The sequence below is a fragment of the Callorhinus ursinus genome, unplaced genomic scaffold (genome assembly GCF_003265705.2).
Source record: "Callorhinus ursinus isolate GAN/ISIS: 27379988/994484 unplaced genomic scaffold, GSC_fseal_2.0 scaffold8, whole genome shotgun sequence".
NCBI lineage: Eukaryota > Metazoa > Chordata > Mammalia > Carnivora > Otariidae > Callorhinus > Callorhinus ursinus.
This window is the reverse complement of record NW_027397070.1, coordinates 27,014,702-27,024,824: the sequence shown is the minus strand read 5'-3', so window position 1 is coordinate 27,024,824 and position 10,123 is coordinate 27,014,702.

Below are 10,123 nucleotides of genomic sequence, written 5' to 3'. Positions count from 1 at the left end.
TTTTTTTCTTTTTTTTTTATTGTGTTCAGTTAGCCAGCATATAGTACATCATTAGTTTTTTTATGTAGTGTTCAACAGTTCATTAGTTGTGTATAACAGCCAGTGCTCATCACAACACATGCCCTCCTTATTTGAGGAAGTCTGTTTTATTCAGAAATCAGACTGAACCACTGTATTTTAATGGTAGTAACACCAGCAAGGGGTGTTTGTATAATTGCAGAGTGGTCTATTTTCTTTTAGAATGGGCACCAGTCTGAATTACTGAGACTTCCTTTAGATATTAGATTGTTCCAATAAGTAGACATTAATTTATTTTTTAAGTTTTTAATTGGAGTTCCCAAAGAGGTTAGAAAACCCCCTTTTCTAGAACATGTCAAAATCATGCAAACCATCAGCTTAGACCTGTCTTAATTGTGGCATACTCATGTCAGAGCTATCTGAAGAGAATAAGCTATTGATAACAGAATATCTAGAATCTATTACTCATGCAGCACAAAGTATACATTGATTCTTCGTATGATGGGAGCAATCACCAAATATATCATTGTCATGAGGGTTGAACATCAGTCAAATCAGAACAGAACATGCTTAGAGCAGCTCTTTGATGTCATGAGATTCTCTTATATTAGGAAGAGAATGGGGCATCTGGCTGACTCAGTTGGTAGAGCATGCAACTCTTGATCTTGGGGTTGTGAGTTTGAGCGCCACACTGGGTGTAGAGATTACTTAAAAAATTTAAAAAAAAATCTTTTAAAAAAAGGAAGGGAAGGTAGGGTTACTGGGTTTAGATCAAAGCAACATTTAACTAGTATGTTGGAAATAGACAACACAGGAATTTTTTTTTTCAACACAAGAATTTAATAGGCGATAGATAATCAACTGGCCTAGAGTGTCGGTTATTGTTGGGTTGCCTGCAGCAGATAAATAAGGTGTATAGGCCTTAGATGACGGGTCAAGAGAAACATAGGCAATGGGCTTATGATAAGTTCCTGGTTTGGAATAAGTACCCTTAAAATATAATCTTGTCCTTTATGCACAAATTGTTAGAAGGGTTTAGTATAAATCAAAATGTCCAAAGTAGGGAGTTAGTCTAGTTTTTGCTTAAGAAAGGAAAGGCTCTTTGGTATCTGGATCCAGAAAGCGAGCAATGACACAATTATTTCAGTCACTCGTATAGCTGATAGAGCTACTTAAAATATAAAGAGCATGAAACATCCCTTATTATTTTAGCATCACTCCTTTTATAAGGTGAGGGGATAAATCCTTTTAGTTACCTAGGGACCATATAGAAAATTTCAAAGATAGTTTAGGTGTAAAAGAATTTTCACAGAAGATTCATAAAATTTGAATTGGGGGTTTAAATTTAGGAAAGAGTCTCTATTATATCAAAAACTAGTGATGTACTATATGTTGGGTAATTGAATTTAAATTTAAAAAAAAAAAGGATTCTATGCATTTAGGAATAATGATGAAGCATCTGTAGGATGATTTGGAGTGGAGAAGGCCTGAAGCCAAGGAGATTAGTTAGGAAATATTGCAGTAGTCTAGCTATGAGGTAATGAGGACCTGAACAAGAGTCTGTCTTTGAGAATGGAAAGGAAGAGAATAATGTGCAGCAGAGAATGAAGTGAGAACTGGTAGGTCGTAGTGACTGCCTGAGAGAGAAGGCACAGGAGAAGCTGAAGATGAGAAGCTCCACCTAACTTTGATCCCAGGTCACTGGGAGAAAGAAGGGAACCCAAGACAGAAATGGGTTTAGAGTACAGTGGAGCTGAAATTTGAAAGGCAAGGGAAAAGGCAGGTGTAACCTTGTAAGGGAGGAGATAGAAGGAGACTTATGTGTGTTTTCATTCATTCAGCATTTCACCTCATTCCACTATAGATCTGAAACCACTTATAAAATTACATAGAGTACAAATAGTTGAGAGAATTAGTGGGCGAGAGAAATAAATCCAGGAAGTATCAATCAGATGTGGTATGAGCACATAAGTTTGCATGCTAGAGCACTACAGTGCATGTTACTAGGGTTATAGTGTAAATGTGGCTGTAGACTTCTTAAGGACCTGTGCAGGGACAGAGGCCGTACCAGTGGAGGATTTCTAGTATCCATGAAGACAAATCTACTGTTTGGTCGGAGCACAGCTTTTCCTGCTACTGACATATGAATATTTCCTTGTGTTCACAGAAAGAAGCACAGTGATGTAATAGATGATGTACTCTCACATTTAATCCCTACAGGGACTGATGATGGTGCAAATTTATTAATATATGAATGCTGCTGGCCTTCCCTTCTCCCTGCTCTTTAAAGAATGTTTTGGTTTTGCTCACTAAGCTGCTTCTCCCCCTCCACCAGTTGAAGACAGTTCTGCTTTTGCAGACTTTTTCCCTCTGGATTTTGTTGATGACTAATTGGGAGAAAAGGGAGAAAGATGGGAGCCAAGATATGTGTAAACTGAGATTGGGAGAGAAACCCTCTAAGGAGTTTTGGAGGAGTTTTGGCTTGAAGAAGCCATGAGGCATGAAAGAAACACAGGAGAACAAAATGTTGTGTTTTTTTTTTTTTTAAAGATTTACTTATTTATTTTTAGAGACAGACAGAGAGAGAGAGAAAGAGAGAACAGAGGGAGGGGCAGAAGGAGAGGGAGAGAATCTGAAGCATGCTCCCCGCTGCGTGCGGAGCCTGATGAAGAGTTCAATGCCAGGACCCTGAGATCATGACCTGAGCGGGAATCAAGAGTAGGACGCTCAACCGACTGAGCCACCCAGGCGCCCCAAGAACACAAACATTGCTGTTGATTACGCATCGCCCTCATAGCGTTTGAGAAATATTAGTCAGGGATTGCTTCATTTAGAAATCTTAGTTGGTTGCTGCAGCTTTTTCTGTGGATGTTGGCACCACTCTGAGACTGATGGATGCGAGTCATGGTGTCATTATGGATCCACAAGGGGCTTCAGGTGGGATGGCGGACCCAGGTGCTGGACTGAAATCACCAATGCAGACAAGAGTCAAGAAACAGTTTCACTCCAATGGTTAGGCCAAGAGCACAGGTGGTCTTGAAACATTGGAACAGAAGGCAAACAAGACTTGATCCACACTGATTTGCAAACTAAGGGATAATGCAGTGGTGTGTGTTCACTTAACCCATGTTGTTTCATTAGAAATAAAATGAGGGGCGCCTGGGTGGCTCAGTCAGGTAAGTGTCCAACTTGTGATTCTGGCTCAGGTCATGATCTCAGGGGTTGTGAGGTGGAGCCCCTGATTGGGCTCCCTGCCTAGTGGGAAGTCGGCTTGAGATTCTCTCCCTCTGCCCCTCCCCCCCATTCGCATGTGCATACTCTCTCTCTCAAATAAATAAATATTTTTTAAAAAAGAAATAAAATGAAAACAAAACAGGAAGTCTCAAGAAATGACTAACTTGAAATTGTTTTTTATGTCAATATATATGAATGCCTCCTTTTTAAAAGAGCTCCCAGAAGAGGTATAGGCCAGATTCACGTTCTGCATGATTGTGATTGTTCCAGTAGCACATTTAATTATAGGACATTTCTTAGTGAGGGCTGCAAAAAGTGAGGGTTCCTAGCCTCTCCTTCATACTTCTGTTGCTCCCCAAAGAAAATTCTGGCTGTAGGTAGTGAGCTTTCTTCCTCCTGTCCTGTTGTCTAAGCAGTGTCCTGCCTTTAGTAGACCAGTGCTTCTGAGGCTTCATGATGAAAAATCAGTAGGACAGGGGGTAGGATGGTGAAGGACAGTGGGTAGGCAGGATAGGACAAATCCAGAATTTTCCTAGAGATTTAGGAGTAAAAGACTCAGTAGGAACTATAGAGTAAGACGGTTGATGACAGGTGGCATTTTTTTCCAGTAGCTTTATTAGTTTTTACAACTTCATTGAGGTACAATTGACATCCAATAAACTGTACATATCTAAAGTATACCATTTGATGAGTTTTGCTATGTGTAGATAGTCGTGAAATTATCATTACAATCAAGATAATGAACTTGTAAAAATAAAGAAAACCATAATGATCAAAAATGGAGTCAGGAAGCCCTGAAGGGGGAGCTCTCACCAACTACCATTCATACTCCAGCAGGAGGGGAAGAATTTCTCCTTGTCCAGCAATAGTCCAGCCAATGAGAAATTGCTACACTCAGCCAGTGAAGAGCCATTACCCGAACTCTTGGAAGCAGTCCCTCCTAACTTCCTCCTTTCTTCCGTAAAAGCAAGCCGGTCTCCCCGTTTTCCAGTCTTGCCTGTGTTTTGCCATAGTTTGCTTGTCCCAAATTGCAATTCTCTGGTATTCCTAAATAAACTCATTTTGCAGCTAAAAGAGCTGGCTTTTTTTTTTTTTTTTAGGTCAACCAACATATAGATGACATTTTAGGAAATATTGCTACGACTGTGTATTAACTTTGCTCTGTTTAAGAAACACAAGTTAAGAGTCTCCATTATTTTTAAATTGCCTTTTGGTTGCTGGACTATGTTTCTTTGACTAGGACTCCACTCAGATTCTGGGCCATTGCTTCAGTGGGGTTACATATAATACAGAATTTATATGGCTGTTTGAGATTCTTCAGTTGAAAATATAATTTAAAAATATAACTTTAAGGGAGGAGAGGAGGCCTAACAGTACAGCCATGTTTGCTGGACAGTCTGCTTGAGCTAAGGGCAAAATTTCTAATCTCCAGCAGAATGATAGATCATGTGCTTTTGTCAAGCTCCAATTCTGTAGTTGAACTTTGGATCCATCTCGGACCACAGAGAGTTGAAAGTTATAATATTTAGCAAAACTTGGAGTGGGGATATTCTGCGTTGCTAATTAAAACCAGATCCAAATGCTTTGACAATCAGTGGAGTCAAGGGTAAGATTATGATCCTCTTACTGAAATTAAGGAGCCTGACCGGGACAGTTGTTTGGACAGAACCGTGGCAGAATGGAACTCATCCTCAGGAAACAATTCTGGGTCCACTCTAGCTTATAGATAAGCAGTCAAGACTCCAAGACTCTGAAGTTCTGTGGCATGTAACAGATCATTTTTAAATTGGAAAAATTTTTAAAGAAGATACTGTTAATTTCCCACCGAAGTCATAGAAAAATTTAAATTCCTATAGAAATTCTGATTTTAAACAGTGTGCCTCTCTGGTGTGCTCACCAGTATAAATTAATTGTAAGTTGCACAAAAGATACTTGAAAGTGAAAATGATACCTGGTTAGAGAGCATCATGAAGGCAAGGAGTCAGGAAGAGGGTATTGCTCTACAATCTCCTGGCTGGCTCTGTGACCTTGAACAAATGACATTACGTCTTTGGATCTCTACTACCTCGTCTCTAACATGGACATAATACTTTACCTACCTGAAGGCAAGGCATAGGCCAGGTGCCTTGAAGCACCCATTAATTTCTGAGCATCAGTGATCTTGATTCCTTCTGTGTAGAATGAGAGCATTGAATGACATAATCTTTAATTTGTTCTTAATATGCTGTAATTCAGTTCTCGAGGCTTTTCAGAGAAATAGGGGCAGGAGGACTGTGAAGAGGACTGGGCAGGGAGAAAAGCCTAGCTCAGTCTCAATGATGAATGCTGAAGTAAGCATACGGAACGATGAACAAGAGGGTTCTTAGTAGCACTTAGGGCCTAGCTAAGGTTGTGTGAACCCAGCCAGGCCCAGCAGCCTGAGATCATAGTGGGAAAAGCTGAGGACTGAAGAGACCCAGACGAGGCCGATTACACAGGGAAAGCTATGAGCCAGACCCTGGGGTCCAGCCTCTGCATGCGGAGAAGTGAATCCAGAAGCAGGCTGGTGTTCAAAGCAAGTGGATTGGAAGGGGTATTGCTCTGTGGAACTTTGGCTCAAGGTTAACCTAAAGAAACAGAATTCGGAAAGTCAATTCAGAGAAAGAGACTTGAAGTTTAAGGTCTTGGCGGTGAAAAGCTGCTATCACTGAGTAGCCTGGGAAAATTGCACTTGGAGGAAAGTAAAAAAAAAAAATATCTGTGCTCTAGGCACACAGTTAATAAGCTGTGAACCTCAGAAAAAGGATTTCACCCCTTGGAGTCCTATCACTAGAACAAGGTGAAATTCTTATTCCTGTTTGTCTTTCTGGCTTCCATAGTAATGGGGCAAGGGTGGTACAACTCATGGTTCACAATAAAGCAGCAGCTGTCCATAGACAATCTTGATTTTACCCTGCTATATATTACATTTTCCCAACGGTCCCTCCAGCGAAAGGAGGAGGTGGATGGCAGAGATAAAGAGGAAGTGGTAGAACTTCCCCAGAACACTGGAGGCCCTGCAAGGGACCATCCTTTCTACATCCTTCCTTCACCAGCTTCTAGGGTGTAACTTCCAGAACTCCACCAGTGCTCTTAAGTCATGTCTGCTCTCTCCTTTTCCTGCCCCACCCTGGCATGCCCTGGCAACAGAGTGAAAAATGAATGGATGACCATTCACCCAACTGCCCAACTGGACTGCCTTGAGTTATGGTGCCTCCACCAAAGGACATCAACAGGAGTGTGACAAGCTACTACTTTAATGATGTGGGAACTGAGAGGAAGGCTTGGGTGTAGACAGGAATCCAGCCCTGTGGTTGTCTGTATTATTCTACAGTATGGCGAGGGGAACCTCAGGTCCAGGTCCTTCATCTACATGCCTCTGAACCAAAGATTTTTATATACTGAATATTTATTTCTCTGGGCTCTGTGCATTTGGATATTTTGAAGCTTGTTACACCCAAATTTTTATCTTCTTTTTTTTTTTTTTAAAAAGAATAACAAAAAGGATGAAAGCTTTAAGATATTCTGAGGAGGAAGATTCTCTTGTTGGCATTATATCAAATTCTTTTCTCTGGGGGAGGCCTGGTGTTGGGGCAGGGTGGGGTGGGTTCAAAAGGGTTGTAACATATTCTGGCTTTGGGCCCAACATTGTTGAAAAATGCTCAGAGGAGACTCAGAGCGCTTAGATGTTTGGCTTTAAAACTTTGTTTAGATGTTCAAATTTGTTTAAATATTTTCTGAAACAGAAACAATAAAAGAACTTGAATAGAAATTTTTTTTCCATGAAGCAAATTCTTTCCTGAATTAAACTAACAAGTTCACTCTAAAATCACATTCATGTCTTTATTAAGTATCATGCAAAAGAAGTGAAATATATATAGGATTTGGTAAGTTTTAAACTACTCCAGACTTTCCACAACAATAACAACCACTATCAATTTCTATTTGATGTTATGTCCTAGGTCCTTTTCAAAGTGTTTCACATACCTTATCTCACTTCTCAATAGTCTTTAAACTCAGTAGTACTATTAGCTTCACTTTAAGGGTCGGAAATCAGAGAATCATGGCTCCAGGAACTTGCCTAGGGTACATTGGGAGCATCATAATTTAGGTTTGGGTGCCAACCTAGATTGATTTGACCTCCAAGCCTGGTCTCTGCCAGTGGTGTGCTGATGAACGTTCAACATCCAGCTCTCTGGTAAGGAGGGGAGGTCTGCCTTATAGTGCTTGCCAGTTTCCAGTAGTATAAATATTCACCTACCACATGTTCAAACTACCAAACGTTCAAGCCACCAACATGACCTCACTGAACACAGAGTGGGGAAGAAATACACAAAACCAACTCTCGCTGTTCTCAGCTCTATCAGCTGCCCCCAGCACACCACAGCTTACCTTGTAGATTATGTTGTCATCAAATACATTTTAGAGCCTGGAGCAAACCCATGTCACTCACCATTGAGTGGCAAGGTCTGCAGTCTTCCTACTCCTCATATTCCCACACACTTACTCTTGTAGGGTGCTTTCTTGAGCCCTGCCCCTGGGTTCTTCACCTGGCCAAGCACTGCCATAAAGGCTTCCCACGCAATTTTCTCATTTGATTTTCTCTGTAGCAGTACATAGCTGTAGCTCTCCTTTCACAGAATGAGGAAACAGAGGCGAGGGTTTAAGTACCTTGGTGAAACTCATGTGAAAAGAATGTGAAGGAATTGAAGGGTCTGGATTGAGTTCACTTTAGCCAATGGATAGATGATGATCTCACATGTGTCCCTTGATCCTTCCTGGCTTTGATGATCTCATCTCTAAAATGATTGAATAGGCATCAACTGAGGCAATTTAAGTGAATGGCGTTAATCATCCAAATGTTTATATAATATTAAGTTTTGGTGTTGAAAAGACACTGCTGAACAAAACTTCCTTTTGATCACAACTTTTGAGCTTTCAGGGAAAATGTTAAAAATTGAGAATTAGAGGCACCTGGCTGGCTCAGTTGGTAGAGCATGCAACTCTTGATCTCAGGGTCATGAGCTCGAGCCCTACGTGGGGCGTGGAGCTTAAAATAAAAAACAAATTGAGAATTAGATCAATTATTGTGTAATTTGGGTTTTGATGATAGAAAAAATGATACATTATTTTTTAATCTTTGAGAGCTTTAAAGAATATGTCCAAAAAGAGTATTTTTAAATGGAACTAAAAAGTTGTGAATTTATGGATGAATATCTGGAATCAGTCTTCTCCAGGGGAACTTGATCCAGTTGTTTTATTCTGTGTCTTAGACCTTTTCGTTCTTGCTGATTTTAAAGTTAGGATAGAAAACCACCTGAACCTAGATGGACTAAACTGTTGTTCCAGGTCCCTTCTTAGGGCTGTCTCTAAATTCACTTTGCAGAGAAATGGTAAATGAATCTAGACACAGGCTTATGAAAGTTTTCTCAGACATTGATACAGGCAAATCACAGGCAGTATCAAGACTTGATGCTTAAAGAATTAAATCCTCTACATTCCCTTTTGACCAGAAGGAATGTTGAGAAAGAAAAGTATAGCTCTGTTCCCTCACAGATGTGATAAAGTCTGAGCCTTGCAAAAGAGCTTAAGTAGTACAACTTGTGTAAGAAGAATTCTTTGGGTGCAGTTAGTATAAACAAAGGGTCCTTGGCATGAACAGAGAACTAAGCAGCTGCAAGAGATTTGCTTTAAAAACCAAAAGATTAAATACTCTTAGGAGAGAAAGAGAGGAAATACCCACTAAGGTCTCTGATATTTCTTTTTCCTTTCCTACTTCTGTATAGCCTTCTAGATTTAAATAATGCCTATCCGTGGTTAAAAAGACCAAAAGAATCTTCTACTTAAGAATGACCGTATTATCAGCATTTTCCCTTTATCTCTCTCAGCTTAAGCAAGCATAGGAGTCTAAGGTTAAGTCACAAGAAATAAATCATTTACATTCCCTTGCCACCATATCTATTCTCTATGAGATCATCAATGAAAGGATAGTGATAGTAAGTTTGACCCCCATGAGAATATTATGAGTAAGTGGGAGTGATTGATGCAGAAAGTAATTGCCTTGAAATGAAATAATTAAAAGTACATGCCAGAACCAGTTTATTATGGAAAACCCTGGTGAGCAATAATACAGTGTAATAAATTTCTTCGTAGTCTTGCTATTCCTTATGATACAGCAACTACTCATATGCCAAGTTTCTTAAGACATAAACATGAAATTGACTAGACTTTGTTTCTTATTTCCACACAATTCAACTGATCGCATCTTTCTAAAATAGTTCGTATTGTTGCAACATAATTCTCAGTTCAAAGCTGGGAAACGAGCAGTGTATAATTTCATCAGGAAGTTTGTACAACTTTAAAGTTTACTCGAATATACTAGAAAGATAATGGCTATTACATGGGAAGCATATGGAATTGTGAAAATGTGATTTTTTTCTGTTTTATTAGAAAATATAATACATTAGATGATTGAATAAAGCATACAACTGAATACCATGATGTGGAAGGTTAGTCAAGATTATCGTTAAGTGATAAAAGCAAGTTTTCAAACTGTACATTTAAATGCCACTGTTTTTGCACTTGTATGAAACTATACTATATACATAGTACAGCATATACATGGAAACTATATGGAGGAATATACAGCTAAGCTGTTAATTGTAGCTATAAATAGAAAGTAAAATTATTTATTTTATTTTATCTTATTATGTTATGTTAGTCACCATACAATACATCATTAGTTTTTGATGTGGTGATCCACGCTTCATTGTTTTCATATAGCACCCAGTGCTCCAGGCAGTACGTGCCCTCCTTAATACCCATCACCGGGCTGACCCATCCCCCACCCCCC